This window comes from Eutrema salsugineum, unplaced genomic scaffold, assembly GCF_000478725.1.
Source record: "Eutrema salsugineum unplaced genomic scaffold, Eutsalg1_0 scaffold_21, whole genome shotgun sequence".
Lineage (NCBI taxonomy): Eukaryota > Viridiplantae > Streptophyta > Magnoliopsida > Brassicales > Brassicaceae > Eutrema > Eutrema salsugineum.
Window position 1 is genome coordinate 1,710,304 of NW_006256821.1, and position 13,020 is coordinate 1,723,323.

The 13,020-nt window shown below is 39.4% G+C and overlaps 1 non-coding gene across 1 annotated transcript; it reads right to left on the reverse strand.

Annotated features, from left to right (window-relative positions):
- Positions 1-12,702: 12,702 nt before the first annotated feature.
- On the reverse strand, positions 12,703-12,810 carry LOC112086327. The gene has a single exon (XR_002899449.1). It is a non-coding gene; the product is annotated as a small nucleolar RNA R71 (small nucleolar RNA).
- Positions 12,811-13,020: the final 210 nt, after the last annotated feature.

The window sequence follows — 13,020 nt, forward strand, 5'->3', positions numbered from 1 at the left end:
GAATCTCCTATGAAAATTAGAAAACTAGGACTATGTTTACTAAAAGTCATATTCTAGTCCATATTGGCATTATAATGACAAGGGTAAGTTGTGAGACTAGAAATAGGAAGTAGAGAGTCCTAAATGTGAAAGGAGATGCATCATTTACATGTTTTCTGATTCCTTTAGATACACCTCAAATCTCCTATGAAAATAAAATAACTAGGACTCTTTTTACTAAAGGTCATATTCTGATCCAATTTGGCATTATAATGACAAGGGGGAGTTGTGAGACTAGAAATAGAAGGTAGAGGGTTATAAATGTGGTAGGGAGATGCATCATTTACATGTTTTCTTATTCCTTTAGATACACCTCAGATATCCAATGAAAATCAGAAAACTGGGACTCTTTTTACTAAAAGTCATATTCTAATCCAAATTGGCATTATAATGACAAGGGGGAGTTGTGAGACTAGAAATATAAGGTAGAGAGTCCTAAATGTGGAAGGAGATGTATCATTTATATGTTTTCTTATTCCTTTAGATACACCTCAAATCTTCTATGAAAATAAAGAAACTACGACTCTGTTTACTAAAAGTCATATTCTATTCCATATTGGCTTTATATTGACAAGGGTAAGTTGTGAGACTAGAAATAGGAAGTAGAGAGTCCTAAATGTGAAAGGAAAAGCATCATTTACATGTTTTCTGGTTCCTTTAGATACACCTAAAATCTCCTATGATAATCAGAAAACTGGGACTCTTTTTACTAAAGGTCATATTCTGATCCAAATTGCCATTATAATAACAAGGGGGAGTTGTGAGACTAGAAACAGATGGTAGAGAGTCGTAAATGTGGTAGGAAGATGCATCATTTACATGTTTTCTTTTTTCTTTAGATACACCTCAGATATCCAATGAAACTCAGAAAACTGGGACTCTTTTTACTAAAAGTCATATTCTAATCCATATTGGCATTATATTGACAAGGGTAAGTTGTGAGACTAGAAATAAAAGTCGAGAGTCAGAAATGTGGAAGGAGATACATCATTTACATGTTTTTATTATTCCTTTAGATACACCTTAAATCTCCTATGAAAATCTGAAAACTAGGACTCTGTTTACTAAAAGTCATATTCTAATCCATATTGGCATTATATTGACAAGGGTAAGTTGTGAGACTAGAAATAGGAAGTAGAGAGTCCTAAATATGAAAGGAGATGCATATTTACCTGATTTCTTATTCCTTTAGATACACCCTCAAATCTCCTATAAAAATCAGAAAACTTGGACCCTTTTTACTACAACTCAATTTTGATCCAAATTGGCATTATAATGACAAGGGGGAGTTGTGAGACTAGAAATAAAAAGTAGGAAGTCAGAAATGTGGAAGGAGATGCATCATTTACATGTTTTCTTATTCCTTTAGATACAATTCAAATATCCAATGAAAATCAGAAAACTGAGACTTTTATTACTAAAAGTCATATTCTAATCCAAATTGGCATTATAATGACAAAGGGGGGGGGGAGTTGTGAGACTAGAAATATAAGGTAGAGACTCCTAAATAGGGAAGGAGATGTATCATTATATGTTTTCTTATTCCTTTAGATACACCTTAAATCTCCTATGAAAATCCAAAAACTACAACTCTGTTTACTAAAAGTCATATTCTAATCCATATTGGCATTATATTGACAAGGGTAAGTTGTGAGATTAGAAATAGGAAGTAGAGAGTCCGAAATGTGAAAGGAGATGCATCATTTACATGTTTTCTGATTCCTTTAGATACACCTCAAATCTCCTATGATAATCAGAAAACTGGGACTCTTTTTACTAAAGGTCATATTCTGATCCAAATTGGCATTATAATGACAAGGGGAAGTTGTGAGACTAGAAACAGATGGTAGAGAGTCCTAAATGTTGTAGGAAGATGCATCATTTACATGTTTTCTTATTCCTTTAGATACACCTCAGATATCCAATGAAAATAAGAAAACTGGGACTCTTTTTACTAAAAGCCATATTCTAATCCATATTGGCATTATATTTACAAGGGTAAGTTGTGAGACTAGAAATAGGAAGTTGAGAGTCCTAAATGTGAAAGGAGATTCATAATTTACATGACTTCTTATTCCTTTAGATACACCTTAAATCTCCTATAAAAATCAGAAAACTTGGACCCTTTTTACTACAAGTCAATTATTATCCAACTTGGCATTATAATGACAAGGAGGAGTTGTTAGACTAGAAATAAAAGGTAGGAAGTCAGAAATGTGGAAGTAGATGCATCATTTACATGTTTTCTTATTCTTTTAGATACACCTCAGATATCCAATTAAAATCAGAAAACTGAGATTTTTTTTACTAAAAGTCATATTCTAATCCAAATTGGCATTATAATGACAATGGGGGAGTTGTGAGACTAGAAATATAAGGTAGAGACTCCTAAATGTGGAAGGAGATGTATCATTTATATGTTTTCTTATTCCTTTAGATACACCTTAAATCTCCTATGAAAATCCGAAAACTACGACTCTGTTTGCTAAAAATCATATTCTAATCCATATTGGCATTATATTGACAAAGGGAAGTTGTGAGACTAGAAATAGGAAGTAGAGAGTCCTAAAATCTCCTAATTTACATGTTCTAATCCATATTGGCATAATTTACATGTTTTCTGATTCATTTAGATACACCTCAAATCTCCTATGAAAATAAAAAAACTTGGACTCCTTTTAAAGATTAGCCGTCCGAGGAGTCTTAACGTCCGATTTGGCTTCCGAGGTCTTAACAAAAGTTGGAAAAATTGAGTTGTGCTTCCATTACAGTTGTAATCAGTGGATTCTGCTCAGTGAGCTGTGAGTTATAGCCATCAGAAGACTTTCTTGTCTCTCTTTCTTTCCAAACCGATTCGATGTGCTTTAAAGGTTACGCAGAAAGATGCTCTTCAATATTCAAGACCTTTGAGTCTTCTTTCCAAATCACCTGAGATCACACGATTGGGAGGTCTGATCTGGGAGATAATGTTTCCGGAATGAAGACGGGTTCGGAAGCCTTTCACCGGGTCTTTCCGATACACTGGAGAGATCAGCGATCCGGGAGACCTTCCACTCCCCGAATGCCATTGTGGTCTTCACCAAAGTACGAGATATTTGAGTTTTATTTACAATGGAATCTGGATCAAGCCATTTGGAACCATATCCTAGAAGTTACGCCGCCCCGAATGCGAAGTGGTCTGAGAAGACATGGATTGTGCGAGACAGCTATGCGACTTAGTCAGCTCGCAGCAATGAGAGATTTAGTTCTGGGGAATAGGCTGCGACTGGAGATGTGCCGATAATGCAACTTTGAGCAAGACCAAAGACCTCCGAGCTGAAATATACTAAGTCAATAAGTTGTGCGATTGGGGCATGCGGGTTGGCCGAGCAATGAACTAAGTCGCACATGTGTTCGCTGATCAAATCGAGTTGGGCCTGCGACTTGGAAGTAAAGGAGACCATCTCGCACACAATTTTAAAGCTCTGTCATACATGAGTGTGCGAGTTAGAGAGCAAAAGATCCTAAACCGCACATATGATCGCAGTTAAGACCGAGAAGGGAATGCGGCTTAGTTTACAAAGTTTAAACTCGCAAGAACATCTTTCCAGAATTGTGCGAGTTGGGCGTGCGACTTGGAGCTAAAGAAGACCAACTCGCACACATATTTTCTCTAGAATGTGTCTTGTTTGTGCGAGTTGAAGAGCAGAAGACCTGAACAACACATGTATTTGCAGAACAGACCAGGATAAGCATGGGGCTAAGGCTGATGGAGTTTAGGCGCACAAGACTAGTTCTATGGCTGTGCGACTCTGGCTTGCGTGATGGGAAGCACTTGACCAACTCGCCCACTTGGAACTTTACCAATTTAAGCCGGGTCAGTACCCAGTTTGTCCTGGGTTGACCCGGTTTGTTGGAGACACTATATATATGTTTTAGGGTTTTTTATTAAGGATTATCTCATTTTCCCTTAAGCTTTTTGACTCTTTTGTGAAAGAACACCTTTTTGAGAGAGAGAACTCCCATTTTCTGTCTAATCAAGAGAGTTTTGAGAGCTTTAATCATATTTTCTTTATCATCTATCATCCATCTATCTATCATCATCAACTAATCATGCTTATCTACCTATCTTGTAAAGGATTAAAAGAGATAATCATGATTAGGGAGTAGTCCCCTCATTAGAGTTCTAGATATGTAGGTTAGGGTGCTCTAGGGGTTTGATTAAGCTAGCTTAGGTCTAGATCCATGGTTTCATTTCTCTAAATAGATGATCTCTATGCTAGATCCTTGCACATCACTTGTGATCTAGAATCTGGGTTTTTCATGCACCAAAAGTGTTTGATGAAATTTCTGAAAGAGCTATATTAGAGGTTTATGCATTAATGCCATGATGATGTTTGTTATTTGCATAAATGATCATTTAGGATTAATTCTTAATGCTGTCTTGTTGTTTGATCTCCAATAATGATTGGGTATGTTAAATGGATTGATTTGTGTCTTGATGCTTGAGAAAGATTAAGGCTTGATTAAAATCCTAAATCACTTGAATGATGTTTCATTATTGTCACCCTAGCCATCTACTTAGTTAAATCCTGAATAGCACCCTAGCCATCTATCATATCTGGAGCTCTAATCATCATCATATCATATTCATCATCTTGTTTAGTGTTCTTTATTTGCTTAGCTTGCATCTTAGTCTTGTTTAAACCTTGTTTTAGGTTTATTTTTTGTCTAGTTAATAGTTTGAAAACCATATTCTGTCTATTTGGCTTGAATTAAGAGATTATCTCATAGATAAGTGTCTAAACCACAAGTACTGGATTGATAACCCTTTATTCTACAACTGATTAAGGGGATTGATAACCTGATGTGTATTGTCGCTGTGTGTCGAGGGTTGTCAAGTTTTACCCTAAATGAAATCAATAGCCGCAAGTGCACAGCTGATCGATTGTAGTACTTAGGGATCGAATCCACAAGGAAGGAGGATCTTTTCCTGCAAAAGCCTTTGAAAGAAATATAAAGTAAGGAAGTCTAGAACCAAACGGTTTTGTGGGGGTTTCGTTGGTGTGTTTAAAATGTAAAAACAAATCTTAAAGAGAAAAGACGGTAATTAAAATGACCTAATAACTAAACTTAACGAAAATGAATAAAAACGAGAAAAACGGATATTCTAATTGCTTAAATGAAAATCGACTAAAAAGGAATGAGAATATTGAACTAAAGCTTGAAATAAAAACGGTGTGAATCTATAGGAAAGAAGACGTTGGGCTTCACGGAAGTTTTCTCAGGGGTACGAACGATTCAAAACATTGCTAGAGAGTAAAATTGATAAGATCTTGGCTTAAACTTTTCGAACTGGAGTCACGGACGTATGAATACGCCACTGTCGTGATCATAGACAACTATCTCTCTCAACCCTGACCAGTAGGTTTCTACTCTGGCCCTGGAAAAGAAGAGATGCATTATGTTTAAGACTCGTCAGCATTCACAAATCGCCCATATGTAGGTTTCCACTCCTATGTTTGTTTTGCTCTCCCAAACTAGATCTGACACCGGATGAACACTTTCGTGTCACCAAGCATCTGGATCAGATTGTAGTTCATGACGCTACTCTCATGCAGTACAAACGAATTCAGAAGAAAAAGTTCTAAGATTCGGCTCAAAAGCTCATGGAATCCTCATCGAACATATAAATCCCCATCGAAAATCCCTTAATCCCAACAATAAAACTACTCAGACATGATGAACGAAATCAAAAACATAGTATTTAGAAGTATAATAGAAACTGAAATTGAAAAATAAAGAACAAGGGTTCAAGAGACAAATCTCTCTCTCCCTAAAAGCTAAAGTAAAAACAATAAGAAAAATATGAGGTAATGATTCGGTTCTCCCTTTTAGGGTTCCTAAAACATGTATTTATAGTGCTCAAGACATCTCTGGACGTCACTTAGGGTTTCTCCAAATGAGGGAATCATTGTGGGCTTCAGAAATGGGCCTTCGGGCTTGGAGTTGGCTGGCCGCGGTCGGGATGGCTGTGACCGCGGGGAATGGATGGCTGGCCGTGGTCGCGGTGCTTCTGACTGCGGGAAATTGCTTGTTGGCCGCGGGTGGAAACGCTTGCCGGCTGGTTTACGGGACATCTTGCTCTTCGCGTATCTTTTGATTGAACCGTTGGATTGCCAAGCTGTAAAGTGTGCTGGAAAGCTGATACTTCCATCTTTAAGATCTCCAAATTTGAGCTGGATCAGACGGTGAGAAGGCCTTCAATCAGGGGTGAACTTCTGACGGTTTGACTCTGAGCTGAAATCTGGTTTTCTATCCATTTTGTTAAGCTTTTCCCTAAGTTACCTGAAAAGAGTCTTGGAACTACAAATACTAGAAAAACGTAATAAAAGTACTTGAAAGCAATTAAAAACATAGAAAAAAATATTTCAAAACGATCCATAAAAGTGGTCAAAATACGGTGTTATCAACTCCCCCAGACTTAAACCTTTGTTTGTCTTCAAACAAAGCAAAAGCCTAAACTGGTTAAGTGAAAACAAAAATAGGAAATGCACAAATAACATAGACATGAACTCCTAAACTAGGACCAAAGATAGTGCATCAATCCACAACTTAGTCTAGAAAATTCTCACCAATGCACAAGAGATACTAGTCCACTTTTTCCGTCATGCGAAACTTAAACAATCTAAATCTTGATTCCAGTCAACTAGCTCTCTACATTCATTAAGTTCAATAGTGAGTTCTCATTAAAGATATCATCCAAGGTAGACGGCGTTTGGCATTAAAGGGCTATTTAAGTGGTGGAGTTAAAGTGTTTTGGGTTACCTGAAGATCTGGAGGATGCAAGATAATATGCAAAACCACAAGAGAGATAAGAACATGTTGATGACCGCAATTTTTTCAGTCACTTCTTCTTGCCAAATGTTGTTGCATAATCCTTCCTCCTTTGTTGTAAACAACTATTCCCCCAGACTTAGATTCTTTCCGGGAATCAGAAAATGATCTCCAAAACTCCATAAAATTCGAACTCCAGTTGCCTTCGGACTTAGAATTCGATCTCTCTAGACTCTCTAAGGCTTTTATTTCCTTTCTTTTCTTATTTTCGGATTTTTTTTTTTTTTTTTAGTATTAGGAAATGCCTTTTAAATAGAGAGAGACTAGAGGACGAGATTGTACCAAAATTTGAGATTTTTCTAAGGCAAACTGAGCTTCCTCTTGTGTTGAATCCTTCGAGGAACTTTTCCGGCAAATCGCAGGTCTCTGTCCTTAGTGACTGAAAACTGCGTCGTTCCTCTTTCTCTCCAATGTTTTTGCACTTATCTGCATATAAGACAATAGAAAACAACAGTGCATGTGGTTTGAAAGAGGATTGGTTAAGGTGGGGAACTAGCTAAAGATGAACTAGCCATTCAGGATCAACTGAGAGTAGTAAAAGGATAAAGGAGTCCTGAATGTATGATTCGGTTCCCTGGTCTAATGCTTCAATGAGAAAATTAAGTCCAAATTAAGTCCAAATAAAACAGAGCTAGTGTATCCCTTCATCTAAATCGAAATCATTCAAATTCCTCTGGGGTACTTCGTTTCAAATGTGTTTAGCTACTGCCTAGTCTAGTCCTAAATCATGAATGAGCATGTCACTAGGAACAGTTTAAAGCACACAGTCAACTATCATTGATTCATGTTCACCATTCCCTTTAAAACGTATTTTGTTTTGAAAACCGATTTTGAAAAACTTTAAGGAAAATGCAAAAAGTGTAGATAATGCAAGACTCATGAAAGAAAGTGGTTAGAAAGGGATGAAATCCTCCCCCAGACTTAAATCACACTGTCCTCAATGTGAAACAAGTCGAGATTGGATGAGAAAAATGCATAGATAATCGAATTGGTAAGGACAAAGAGAACTTACCTGGATCGAGGATGCTGGTGGAGATGAACCGGATTCATTCGAAGAGGTTTGGGAAGGTGATAGGTGGTGATGAAGGTGGTGGAGGGTGGTGAATGAGGTGGAGTGGGGATTGGTGAGGTCAAATGAGGTGAGGTGGGTGGTTTGGGGTTAGGGTTTGATCTCAACGACCATTGGCCGCGGTCAGGAGTCACGCGACCGCGGTAAACAGGTGCTTGGCCGCGGTCAGAATCACGCGACCGCGGTCGAAGAGGCGTTTCCCGCGGTCAGAACGTCTGCGACCGCGGGGGCTTATTTCGCGGCCTCTTCCTGCTTCTTCTTGGTTCCTGCTGGGCCGAGCAGTCAGGGACCATCCTTCTTTTTGGGTTTTTCGGGTTTTTTGATTTTTTTTTGGCTTTTTCGTTTTATAAGAAACACCTGAAACTAAGAAAAAGAAAAAGATCAATAGAAAAAGAAAGAAAAATCCTAAAGAAAACAATACCTAAATGGGTTGCCTCCCATTAAGCGATTTTGTTTTAAGTCGTTTAGCTCGAGTTTTGGACGTGACTTATTCCAATGAAGAAGACCTTGTCCTGAGACAAGTCTTTTTCGACATCTCCTTGCTTTGCCTAGCAGGTTCTTCGTCACTCCAAAGTTCTTCTTCAAATTCTTCTGTTGCAGAACGTTTTCCTGCTTTGCTGTTGTATGGGACAGCTTCTATGAAGACATCTTTGTCGATGTTAGCAAATGAAATCCTCCGGTTTGGCCAGTCCATTATAGCTCCGGAAGTTGCTAGAAAAGACCATCCGAGAATCACAGGATATGTTGCATCTCTCGTCTCGACAATGTAGAAGTCGACAGGCACTATGCAATCTCCTATTCTCAAAGGAATTTCATGAGCTATTCCTTGAGGTGTTGCATTGGAATCATCAGCTAGACTAATCTTTGCTCTAGTCCTGCGGAGGTGTTTAATTCCATGTCTCAAAGCAATTGCCTTAGACATCATGTCAAGACAAGCTCCAGAATCACATAGCACGTTTTTAAACATTTCTCCTCTGATAGAACAAGAGATAAGAAACTGACCTGTAGTCTTGACCTTATGGAGAATTCGAACTTGCCTTTCTCTGTAGGTGTTGGCTGGTGTCTCGAACGCAGAATAGGATTCACAAAAGAAAGCTGCAGCGTCATATTCAATGATTGAATCGATGTATGGCATCTTTATCTCGCTGCATGTCTGGTCTTCTTGGATTGAAGAGTCAGCTGAATCTTCAACACATTCCTTTGCCATCATACAGGGTAATGATTCCTGCCAATCTGCTTCTTCATCTGAAACTTGGTTTTCTTCTTCCTAAGTTGCTTTTTTAGGTGCTGGAGGTTGAAGTTGGGACAGGAGATGTATTATTTTCCTCTCAAAACCCGGAGGTGCATCTGAACGACCAACTCCCGCGGTCAGAGGAGTCGCGACCGCGGGAAAAAGGGTCTTGGCCGCGGTCAGGGTGCTCGGACCCGCGGCTCCGGATATAATTCGCTCATAATCCGTTTCTTCCTTCTTGTACTTGACACGAACTTCTCCAGCTTCTTTATTGGGTAGACTAGCATCAATTGAACTCATACCAGGGCGTTGTTGGGCATCTTCATCAGGATTTTTGGGAGATTTCTTAGAAAATCTCTCAATTTGCTCAATGTTGGGCATCTGCTCAATTCTTGCATCAATCTCCCGTGCTTTGAGCTCGAGTTTGTTCAGCCTGTTCTCGATCTCTTGCAACTCTTTATCTGTTTTCTCTTTATACCAGGAGGCGGATTCTATTACTTCTTTAATCTCCTGCTTTGATTCGACAATATCACTTGAATTCTGTATGATGTCATACCCTTGTCTTGTCTGCTCTGTTGCGACTTGGTGGATCATCCCAGCTAGGGCTTGTGCATCCTTGTGGGTTTGCTCTTCCAGAACTCAAACATGATTGGCCATATCATCAAATTTTTTGTTGAACTCTTCAGAGATTGAATCAATTCTCTTGAGCAGGGAGTTTTCGGTGAGAATCTGCTGATCAAGGAACTGGTTTATCATTCCTTTGAGGCGTCCCAAACGTCTGCTGATCCTCAAGTTGTCCTCTTGCTGACTAGGGTTCTGCAGTGGAGGATTATAGGCGTGTGGCTCGAAGTAGGTTGGAGGAGCACCATAAGGATCTTCCCGGTGTCGAACAGTCTCTCTGCGCCGGTGGTATGGGTGGTTGGCTGGCTTTATCGATCCATGTGGCTAAGATTTCGGGCTTGGTGTTCTTCTCTGCATCTAGTGGCTTGAGGAGTGTTATAGAAACCTTCCTCATAGTGTGTATTTCGATTTATAGGATCCATATCTTCTGAAATGGAAACAAAATAACCAAAAAATGGAAATATGCAGAAAAGGGGTTCTAGAGTCGATTTACCAACCTTTCTCGGGGTTTTGCGGAAAAGGAAACGCGTGCCTTCCCCGGCAACGGCGCCAAAAACTTGATGTGTACTGTCGTTGTGTGTCGAGGGTTGTCAAGTTTTACCCTAAATGAAATCAATAGCCGCAAGTGCACAGCTGATCGATTGTAGTACTTAGGGATCGAATCCACAGGGATGATCTTTTCTGCAAAAGCTTTTGAAAGAAATATAAAGTAAGGAAGTCTAGAACCAAACGGTTTTGTGGGGATTTTGGTGGTGTGTTTAAAATGTAAAAACAAATCTTAAAGAGAAAATACGGTAATTAAAATGACCTAATAACTAAACTTAACGAAAATGAATAAAAACGAGAAAAATGGATATTCTAATTGCTTAAATGAAAATCGACTAAAAAGGAATGAGAATATTGAACTAAAGCTTGAAATAAAAATGGTGTGAATCTATAGGAAAGAAGGCGTTGGGCTTCAGGGAAGTTTTCTCAGGGGTACGAAACATTGCTAGAGAGTAAAATTGATAAGATCTTAGCTTAAACTTTTCGAACTAGAGTCACGGCCGTATGAATACGCCACTGTCGTGATCATAGACAACTATCTCTCTCAACCCTGACCAGTAGGTTTCCACTCTGGCCCTGGAAAAGAAGAGATGCATTATGTTTAAGACTCGTCAGCATTCACAAATCGCCCATGGGTAGGTTTCCACTCCTATGTTTGTTTTGCTCTCCCAAACTAGATCTGACACCGGACGAACACTTTCGTGTCACCAAGCATCTGGATCAGATTGTAGTTCATGACGCTACTCTCATGCAGTAAAAACGAATTCAGAAGAAAAAGTTCTAAGATTCGGCTCAAAAGCTCATGGAATCCTCATCGAACATATAAATCCCCATCGAAAATCCCTTAATCCCAACAATAAAACTACTCAGACATGATGAACGAAATCAAAAACATAGTATTAAGAAGTAGAATAGAAACCAAAATTAAAAAATAAAGAACAAGGGTTCAAGACACAAATCTCTCTCTCCCTAAAAGCTAAAGTAAAAACAATAAGAAAAATATGAGGTAATGATTCGGTTCTCCCTTTTAGGGTTCCTAAAACATATATTTATAGTGCTCAAGACATCTCTAGACGTCACTTAGGGTTTCTCCAAATGAGGGAATCATTGTGGGCTTCAGAAATGGGCCTTCGGGCTTGGAGTTGGCTGGCCGCGGTCGGGATGGCTGTGACCGCGGGGAATGGATGGCTGGCTGCGGTCACGGTGCTTCTGACCGCGGGAAATTGCTTGTTGGCCGCGGGTGGAAACGCTTGCCGGCTGGTTTACGGGACATCTTGCTCTTCGCGTATCTTTTGATTGAACCGTTAGATTGCCAAGCTGTAAAGTGTGCTGGAAAGCTGATACTTCCATCTTTAAGATCTCCAAATTTGAGCTGGATCAGACGGTGAGAAGGCCTTCAATCAGGGGTGAACTTCTGACGGTTTGACTCTGAGCTGAAATCTGGTTTTCTATCCATTTTGTTAAGCTTTTCCCTGAGTTACCTGAAAAGAGTCTTGGAACTACAAATACTAGAAAAACGTAATAAAAGTATTTGAAAGCAATTAAAAACATAGAAAAAAACATTTCAAAAAGATCCATAAAAGTGGTGAAAATACGGTGTTATCATAACCTCCTTAAGAGCAGGAGTTGTGAGGCAGCTGAACCCTTTATTGAAAACATACACCTGCTGGATAGAAGAGGCAAAAGAGAAAGGGACAGAGCTGCTCATCAATAAGGAGAAGATCATCTTCAGCAGTTGGGTATGGCACAGAATGTAGAAGAAGCTGAGTATCAGGCTTAAGTAAATGTGGCTCAAGCTCAGACGAATGAGCAGCAAGCTTATGTGAATCAGAACATGGCATAGAGAAATGAATGCCATGCTCAGCAGAACCAGCAGCAAGCTAACAGGAATGAGCAGCAGGCTCACAAAATTCCTCAGCACCAGCCACAAGCTCCAAGGCGTCCATAGCCTCCTCAAATGTTTGTTGGTGTAAACAACAGAGCCAATGCACACCAATACCGAGCAGGGATTCAGGCTCCACCGGTTCAGAAAAATATTTTTGAGGTGAAGGCTTCTTTACTCAACATGGTTCAGAACTCTAAGTTTCATGGTCTGCCAATGGAGGATCCCTTGGAGCATTTGGATCAATTTGACAGGGTATGTAATCTAACAAAGATCAATGGTGTGTCTGAGGACAGTTTCAAGCTTAGATTGTTTCCCTTCAGGTTGGGAGACAAGGCACATCAGTGGAAAAAGAATCTGCCTAGAGGATCCATCAAAACTTGGGAGCAGTGCAAGCTTGCATTCTTGTCTAAGTTCTTCTCTACCTCAAGGACTGCAAAGCTGAGAAACCAGATATCAAGCTTTACCCAGCAGAAAAATGAAAGGTTTGGGGAAGCTTGGGAGAGAGTTTAGGAGTTACACCAACCAATGTTCACATCATGGGTATTCAGAGGCATCACTCTTGAGCACACTGTATATAGGAGCACTACCCAAGATCAGAAACCAGCTAGACACAGCTTCAAATGGGAATTTTCTGGGTAAAGAGATCAATGCTGCATTGGAACTTGTGGAAAATCTAGTCATGAGTAATGGTACTTATAGGGTCGACTTAGACAGGTCAAATAGAAGTGAGAGATCCAGCAAAGAGCTGAGGAT